Here is a 9,837-nt window from a genome sequence, read left to right as displayed (position 1 = left end):
CCGACCTTGTACATATTCCATCACCTCCTCCTTTATCTCCCTCTTAGTTTCCCTCCGTCTCTTCTTAATTTCACTCACCCCCTCTTCCACTTCCTCTAATTTTTGCTTCACCTCTTTTATTTCCCGGTGCGTCTCCTCAATTTCGTCCTCTAACGCCACCTTAACCGTTTCTATGTGCGTCCTCACCTCCCGGTCCTTTGTCTCCATTGCCTCTGTCACTTCATCCAACCTTGTTGTTAGTCCCTCATGTACCGTCTGACACTCCTTCTTAATGACGGCTATGTCCCTCTTTATCTCCTTCTGTGTCGCCTTCAACCCCTCGATCACAGCCGTATTATTTTGTACCTGATCCTTCAACTCCCTTTGTCCCACTGTCAGCTGTTCCACCCCCTGTGTCAGGTCCTCTATGCCACCTTGTAACTTGGCCGTCCCATTTCTCACCTCTTTCTCCATACGCTTCTCACCTCGCTTTACCTCCTCGCGTACCCCCGAGACGTCCTCGCTTACACCTCGTCTTATTTCTTCCCCCATCTCCTCCATTTATTTAGTAGATGCCGCCCTCATCTGTCCCAATTCATCCCTCTGAGCATCCAGTTTACCTTCCAACCCGATTTTCACCTCCTCTATCTGGTTCCCAATCTGTTTGATTTCCCGGGCGGATTGCTCCCCTATCTCCCGCAATTTGCCTTCCATCTTATCTTCTAGCCCCGTTAACCCATTCTTTACATCTTTTATCCCGTTGTCTAACCCCTCAAATTTATTTCCCATATTGTTTTACCCGTCTCGTAATTGCTCACTAGTACCCCTCGCTTCATCCCTCATTGCCCCAATTTGGTCTCCCAGCCCCCTGTTCTCTTCCATGAGGGCCCGCATTTGCAGCATGAATAGGCCCCAGTCCATTTGCGGCGCTGTTACTGTCACGGGCGCGGCGAAATTTGGTGCCGCTGAAACCACGTGCGCGAGGGCGTCATTTTGTGCACCTGACACCTCCTCAACCACATTATCATTTCTCTCCTCCATTTCTTCCCTCTGGTCCTGGGTTACCCCTAACCCCTCTTCTAGTTCACCCACCTGCATCCGATCACCTTGATTGTCCATGGCATGATTTTCAAATTTCGGATTTTATAAAACAAAATTTCGGCCGCTCGTAATTTGAGCGCGCTAAGCGCTTCAGGTCCGTATCTCGCTCCTGACACCAATTGTTACGGAACCCGACGTCGGCCTATGGTTCCCCTTTGAGGGGGGATTAGTCCCCTCGCTTGTCACTGACCGACGTGGTCCCTGAAGCTGCACCGCGACCTCTGGAAAGGCCGGTGAGCAGCTTCGTTCGTGACCGCGGATAAGATGTTAATTTGCCGAGCGGATGGCAGCCGCGGCCCGAACCGTTAACAAGACTAACCCGATCCTGAACGTTGGCCAAATCGTGCCACAGGTATTCAATTTGGAAAAGACAAAGACGACGGATGTGAAGAAGAAGAAGGCAAAAAGGGTTTGAAATACTACTATATTTATTACTATTATTTACAACCAAAATAACCAAGGAAGAAGGAAAGATAATAAAATAATGCAGAAAGAGGGACGGACCAGAAGGACACAGTGAAACTTAGCTTACCTATGCAGTCTTAATTAATACCCAGGACAGAACAAACAAAGACGGACTCACACGAATGGGGAGTTTGCAGGCAGGAATGGAAGGACTGGAATGGTTTGGGACGGCAGAGAAGGGGAGGAAGGCACGGAGCTGGCTGGAGCTTGATCCCGCACGGGACGTCGGGCTGGACCTCGACGGCCACTGATGCCACCGCAATCTGGCTCCCGCGGGGTAACGGGTCGAAGCTGCCTGGTGGAGCCCACGCTGCCTGGTGGAGTCATCGCTGCTTGTGGAGCCAAAGCTGCTGGTGGAGCCAAAACTGCTGGTGGAGCCAAAACTGCTGGTGGAGCCAAAACTGCTGGTGGAGCCAAAACTGCTGGTGGAGCCAAAACTGCTGGTGGAGCCAAAACTGCTGGTGGTGCCAAAACTGCTGGTGGAGCCAAATTGCTGGTGGAGCCAAAACTTCTGGTGGTGCCAAAACTGCTGGTGGAGCCAAACTGCTGGTGGAGCCAAAACTGCTGGTGGAGCCAAAGCTGCTTCTCTGGCTCACCTCAGGACGCGTCTCCCTTCTCTCTCCGAGGGCTCGTCTCGACTCATCTGCCGTCTCTGGCGCAACTCTTAGAACTCCTCTCAAAGGCTTCCGCGCGCGCTTATATAACGCCTCGGGCGATCAAGCCGCCGGCCTCCAGGAAACGCCCATCGGGTCGCTCTCCGCAGTCCAATTGGTGGGCACGGGCTCTCTGGCTCCACCCTTGATGACGATGGGCGGGTACGCCCTTCTTCCCCGAGCTGACCACGCCGTAATGGCGGCAAATGCAGTTGGCAGTAGAGGCTTTGGGAATGGGAATGAAAGGGGATCTATCTATTTGAATTCGGTGCAATGGAGTGTCAATTAATGGAAGACACAGCCTTAACCTACATAGAATAAGGAAATAAACTACCAACAAGGAGGAATCTATGATTGGCTAACGTGATTGTTTATGACCTAATTACGGGACGCACTTTGACCTTTATACACAACTGGAGGAAGGAGGGTGATATTTTACAATGTACTACACAATAAAAAAACACAATTCTCATATCCACAACACTATATTCCTCATATGTGCCTGAACCCAAAATCAAATGTTCCCAAGCTTGAAAATTGAGTGTTACTGAGAATTTCACCAAAAAAACAAAGAAATACATAGAAATGGTTGCTCAGGTAATTTTACCCTAGCAACGGTGACACATAGGCATTTTCTGTGGGTTTAGAGCACAGAAATGTAACAAATGGGCAGAAGAAATACTTGTAAAAGCCTCCATTTATATAAACACATCCATAACATTATGTTAAATGTTGATAAGAGGGTCTTTGTAGTGTCTTACACAATGAATTACAGGAGACATCAATGGTTAAATTAGTACAGTTCATAGCGGGTAGTAAACTAACTTGGAACACCACCGCCATCATCTTTTCACCAAACAGAATAGTTAAAAATGCAAACATCTCACAACCACGTGTTTAAATGAAGAAAAAACATACCCCTTATTTATTTTATATCTCTGTTCATCCAGTTTAATGTTTGCTTGAAAAACTTACACCCAGTACCATCCTCGCTTGTGCTCATACTTTATTACAAAATATTTCCCTCTTTTTACAGTTTTCAATTACTAAATTTTGTTTCTCCTATTTCATACCTCGTACACAGGCACTTTCTTTTCCCCTCCACTCCCGCCCCCCCCCCCCTCTCTTGCTCTTTCTTTTCCTTTTTTTTTTTTTTTTTTTTTGTATACAACATCGAGGCTCATGTAAGAGCTGTCCTTTCTCTCCGTCACTCTCCTCTCACATCTAAGTATTCGTACATGTAATGTTACAAACGAACTGCGTACAGTGCAATGAGTAACTTGTGTCTTGGTTGGTGTCTTTAATACAAGCTGAAGACATTATAAAAATCATCAATTCATGATAATGTCAATCACTGAAAAGAAGCATACATCATAATATTATGTTAAAACCTGCAAAATATTTATAATGATGTGGCATTATATAATTCTCAGAACATTTAAAAGCAAGGTTTACGTTGTAACTGGTCATCATTTACGCAATGAAGCAATCTTTGTCAATTTCATTAAGTCATGATGAAATGAATTCAGTAATGATGAAATGATCTTCAAGTCTTACCCTTTAAAGCAATTTTTAACACACGGTCCTGTTATCTAACATCACAATAAACTTTCAAGATATGTGTTTAAAGATAATAAGACATCAACAAAATGAACTATTGTCAGGTCGACCTTTTATGGCTGTTTACCACATTCCTATCTAAGTATTTGTAGTTTCAAACAAACATCGTACTTGTATGGAAATAAAAGTGTACATATGTACATGTACATGCAGCCACATATCTCATTTCAAATGTGCAAATTTCTTCAAAAATCGAAAGGATGTTTCAATTTTGTTTCTATTTCTTAGACACATGAGCATTAAATTTTAAGATTGCAGAATTGTATTCACTGTGCTGAGGTTAGTAGGACTAGCATCGATTACTGGAAGGTATCCAATGCTTGATGTTGATGGGATAGTATCTCTCTGTAGAATGGTATTAAAGCCTGTCCATCCAGGTAGGGTGTCAATATTGGAATCTGGTCCTAGTCAGGTTCACTATGTTTTTTCGTTCAATTTTTTTGGAGATTAGCAAAACTATACATTTTTGGAATATTCAGAGCATGAGGAATCCAAAAATTAATGTTGGCATTTGCGTAGACACCTTTGCGAAAATGACCCTCAGGACAGTGATGAAGATCTGTAAAAGCATATTCCTGAACGGTGTAGACCGAGTAGATCCTGTGTATAGGACTTATAGTTCAATCTGATACTACCTATAACTTCCTATAACAACCTATAACTTCAAAGGACTTGCAATATCATGTATTATGTAATACAGTTATATCACAAATATAAAGACAATGGTTTTAAATTACCTTTGTTTGTTGCTTTTCTATAATCCTGAGCACTATTTTGAGGCCTTTATTGGATTCCTTGACCCAGAAAACATAGGATTAGCATATTTAATTAAGTTTCTAGAAGCCGAGATCGCGCAAAATATGTATTTTATGGCGGCCATTTTCAAAATCCAAAATGGCGGCCATGCAGGTGTCTGTGCAAATGCCAACATTGATTTTCAGATTCTCCTTGCTCTGAAGATTCCAAAAATGTACAGGTTTGCTAATCTCCCAAAATTTTGAAAGAAATTATATTTGTTAACATAGTGAACCTGACTATCTTCATCACTGTCCTGAGTGTCATTTTCGCAAAGGTGTCTACGCAAATGTAAACATTAATTTTTGGATTCCTCATGCTCTGAATATTCCAAAAATGTATAGTTTTGCTAATCTACCAAAATTTTGAACCAAATTATATTTGTTAACATAGTGAACCTGACTATACCTTGCAAAGAAAGTAGGCATCATCCAATGTTCGTGCATCTTCCTGCATCTGCACATAATGTGTGAGCTCTACCAATACACCCTCACCATACGGCTCTGGACCTGCCCTCTGTCCTCCAGTGTACAATTCAATATTTGGAGTGGGAGGCTGAAGGGATCTCTTTCTCGATCTTGCTAGAGAATGCTGTTCTGGTTCTTCTGCAGCAGGCTGGTTTCCATGCTGAATTAATTATTCCATTGGTATTATGAGTAGTGCCCTTTCCCGACAAAGTCTCCTCCCCAAAATCGTTATTGTCCCAAACTAATGTAGTATGCATGTGGGGTTTGATGTTCGGTGGGATGTACTCCTCTCCTCGTTTGAGCTGCAACTCAGCAAGGGCTGTATCGTGTTCTAGGACTGCTGAATTTGAGGTACAATGTCCTAGGCCATTCAACAGCCCAATTAACTGAGCTGAACCGGTAAGATGACGCACAGACATTGCCAAAGCTGAATGTTTTGGCATTAATCGCTTTCCTTTCATTCCAAGATTGATGATATCCTGACACACAGATACAAATTTTTTTTACTGCTGGAATCATCTACATTTACACGCGAATCGTGTCGGGGGAAATCACTTGTGATGCCTGTAGTCCATGCCAAGAAATTGAACAGCTCATCTGGAACTATGTTGTGTGCTGCCTGTAGAGTCAATTCCTTGGAACTTGGTGGCCACTTCAGTGGAGGGGTGGTATCACATTTGTCTTCAATGGAATTCTTCAGTGCCAGAGCAGCGTGGTACAGGGGTCTACATTTCATCTGAGTTGTAATCCTGCTGGTTGTCGCACCCATTCTGACATCAGTGTCAGTGTCTGTATCGTCAGCACTTTCCGATGAGTCGTTCACTGCTTCCCCTGCAATCTCTGCTGTGGAAAGATCCTCAACAAACACAAGATCACTTTCATTACTTTTTGATGACTTGACAAATTTGAGGAATGGATATGACTGTAGTAATCTTCTTTTAAGGCTGTATGTCTTGTAGGATGGGATTTTCATGCCCTCCTCTTCTTCTACACACTTCTTGAACAAGTAATTTAACTTTGTTAACCTCAAAATTTCTCTATTTTTGACAATTCTCTCTTCAACAACTCTTTGGCAAAAACATTTATACCCCTCGTCATACAAAAAAACCTCTTAGGGGTTTTTCACATAGTTTTTGCTTAGAAATCTAGTGTAAGACTTAAAACAGCTCTAATGATACCTAGCTTCTAGGGCTACTAGATCTTTCCCTCTGATGTTAATGAGGAGGGCCTCATCGTTCCTCATCTCAGCTGCAGTGACCAGCTTACCAGCTGTTATAGTCTCACAATGAACCAACTGTTGTTCCTTTCTTCTTTTTCTGCTGTGTGGTTCTACAATGTTCTTGTCTTTCTTGCAAATGAGACAGCATACTGGCAGTAGATGGGAGGATCTTGAGCCCGCCGCCCTGGAATGGGACGTCTTTGACCGCAGAAGTCTGATCTTGGGAGCCACTTCGTCTTGTCCCTGGTCATGTTCAGCAGATGCATCAGCTGCATTAAAGAAAGGGGACCAGTAGGGAGAGCAGTGGGAAAACAAGAAAAATATGAGGAATGAGAAACAAAAAGAAATACACAGTTTACAACTTTACACACCCTTCAAAAATAATTAAATCATTTTTAGTTGTATGATAGGAAATTCTGACATCTACAGGTCTAGATTATGTAAGGCAAACAAGCGTCCTGTATCCAGATAATATTGTCAGTATGAATAATGAGGTGTACAGGATGGTCCGTGGAGCTACCTAACATGACTCGTGACAAAATTCATATTTCATTGCAGTCAGACATAGAGGGGACAGTTACCAGCCTCCGTGAACATTCTAGGGGTTACCAGCCACCTGAAAATTTGTTCAGCTTGTTCTTTTATTCCTGCATGTATGATGTCAACAATATGTGATATAAACTTCTCTATAAATACAAATTGATATGGCTTATTGTTGACTTCATACATGGAGGAATAAGAGAACAAGCAGAACAAATTTTCAGGTGGCTGGTAACCCATAGAATGTTCACGATACGGTGGCTGGTAACTGTAAACTCTACTCTCTAGCTTAACTTATGCCGTACCTAGTTAGCCATGAAATTTAAACATAACAGGAACTAAAATTAAAATCTACAGGGTATATCCCATAAATCTTGGTAGGAACCAAAATATTTCTGAAAGAGAATTTAAAAAACTAGCACAGAAGAAAGTGGGGGCAGCAAAACAAAATAATCTAGGCCAGCAGTCGCAGTGAACTGTACGATCAAAATAAACACTACACAGATCTCAGTACATGGGGCATGTGGGTGGATTGTGCTTTTGCATTTTGTAGACCAAACAAACCAACACTCAAAGTGGTGATATAATGCTGGATAAGCTCATTTTATTGAAAATATAACATAATCACATATAAGAATATATTTACTTACATTGGTCACTGCTTTGAGGCACGAGTGCAGGCTTCTTCCTCGCTCTCTCGATCTTGCACTTGTCGGTGTATCGCATGCAGCACTTGCGATGATACCCGGCTTGACAGGGAACGGCATCGAGTATTTCTGGTGCTCTAACCAGCTCCAATCCAAAAGTATTGATTGCATTTTGTGCAATTTCAGCTTCTCTGGTATCTGTAGATTTCCACTGATGAACATTTGTGATGAATTTTTGCCAACTAACTTCCGAAAACAAAGTAATCTTTTCTCTTGCACCAGTAATAATGTGCATGCAACATGCCATTGCTATGCCCAGGTAGCTCAGCTGCATGAGTCAAGGGCTGTGATTGGCCAATTCTGTGACACTTGCAGATACAGCATCTGTGATTGGTCTGTTAAGGCATTCAGTATGACATCATCATGCTAGATTCTGGCTGGGGAAGTGTATATTTTTGCATGCAAATTTCTCAGAAATGCTCAGTTTTTAGTGATAAGAACATTAAAAATAGTAATTAATGACCTAATATCTATTGCTCTTGCAAATATCCAGTAGCCCCCAAGTGGGGACTACGGAAAAGTGGATTTTGGAGTCTTGGCCCATGGTCTATAACTATTCCTGAAACAGGCGCCTGGCACACTCAAACACAGGGGATAAATCACACCGGTTAGACTCGTACCGGGAGGACTGGCGGACGCTGATTCGGGTGAGGGCAGTTCCTTCGCGTAGCGTATCCAGACTGAGATAAGATTGTCCGTGTCCACGATCGTGTCCATGATCTTCCGGTTTCCCTCAGACACCGGTTCCACAGGCCGCCGTCTGCGACAAAGCTCGCGGTCGACGGGTTGCGAAGCAACTTCAATTGCCAATCTCCCTGTCATGGGTCGAAGGGTTAGCGGTCACGTCCCGAATACCTAGCGAGACCACGCGGCCGGGAAAACCAGGGATTGAACCTTCGTGTTCCCACACCTTATGCCAATCAAGTGCGCCAAGCGTGTCACACTGTGTGGGTCGCGGCATTAACCTGCGTGATATACGGACCTGATTGAGCAACCGGGTTTGGTTTCGAATGATGCTGGGCCAATGGGGGGGGAAAGGACGTACACGAACAGGATGAAAGGAAGCAAAATGTACACGTTTTATTTTCAAAAAGCACAGATAAAGGACGAGAGCAGACTTAACAATTCTTACCTATCTAAATCCCAACATAGGCGCCTTGCACACACACACTGGGAATGAATCGCACAAGTTAAACTCATACCAATCAGCGTGCAGCCGCAGACTTGGATTCGCTAGCTTCCACGCACAGCTCACGGGTCGTTCAGGATGCGCAGCTTGTAGAAGGTCCGCAGGACGAGCCGCCGCGTTGAAGTCAGCACGAACGACGATCCAGGTCGAATGAACGATTCAACGCAGGCGACGACCTCAGCTCAAGCACCAGCACCAGCACCAGGAAGGATGAACCAGCACGTCAGACAGCCAGCTTTAAGTACCACAACGAGAGGGCAGCGAGAAAGAGCAGAGAGAGAAAAGTGTGATGGACATGGGGGTTTATGTCTGGTGGAAAAGCTCCCTAGAATGTTCCACGGCCTCTCATTGGTTGTTTTACGTGTCCACGATCTCTCATTGGTCGAAGTTTGTTCATGAGTTTTGCTGGGGAAGAGTCCAGACTTGATTGGTTGTTTTGCTTGTCCACGATCTCTCATTGGTCGAAGTTTGCCAGTGAGTTTTGCTGTGAAGAGTCCAGACCTGATTGGTTGTTTACGTGTCCACTACCTCTCATTGGCTGCTTGTTGGTGCCGTGTCCCCACCCTCTCATTGGTTACCTGCTGGTGACGTGGGCGGTTATTTTAGCCACGCCTACCACAGTCGCAGTTGATCACGTGGACTGAACTTGCAGCCACGCCTTCTTGCACATGAATCAGCGCCCTCCTTCAACTATACGAAGGTTTGAATCCTGCCTAAATCCAACGCATATCTGCTTTAATTACGACACAATCGGAAGGGAGCTAATCTTTACATTTAATAAGAAATAACTGACCAATGCAGGCTACATGTTGTCGTGTAATTACTGGAGGGTTTGTTCTTTATTGCAAAACCACAACACTATATATATATATATATATATATATATATATATATATATATATATATATATATATGTATATGTATATATATGTATATATAAAATGTATATAAATATAGTATATATTATATATATATATATATATATATATATTATATTATATATATATATATTATATATATATATATATATACACTGTATATATATATATATATATATATATATATATATATATATATATATATATATATAATATATATATAA

The 9,837-nt window shown here is 42.9% G+C and overlaps 1 long non-coding RNA gene across 1 annotated transcript; it reads right to left on the bottom strand.

The window, feature by feature from the left end:
* Positions 1 to 3,360: 3,360 nt before the first annotated feature.
* On the bottom strand, positions 3,361 to 7,812 carry LOC144889784 (uncharacterized). The gene is made up of 3 exons (XR_013622068.1): positions 7,490 to 7,812; positions 4,972 to 6,568; positions 3,361 to 4,274 (listed from the first exon to the last, which is right to left on the bottom strand). It is a non-coding gene; the product is annotated as an uncharacterized LOC144889784 (long non-coding RNA).
* Between the last annotated feature and the right edge of the window lie 2,025 nt (positions 7,813 to 9,837).

This window comes from Myxine glutinosa, chromosome 1 (genome assembly GCF_964187855.1).
Source record: "Myxine glutinosa chromosome 1, kmMyxGlut1.1, whole genome shotgun sequence".
NCBI lineage: Eukaryota > Metazoa > Chordata > Myxini > Myxiniformes > Myxinidae > Myxine > Myxine glutinosa.
This window is presented reverse-complemented; position numbering and strand designations above follow the sequence as displayed.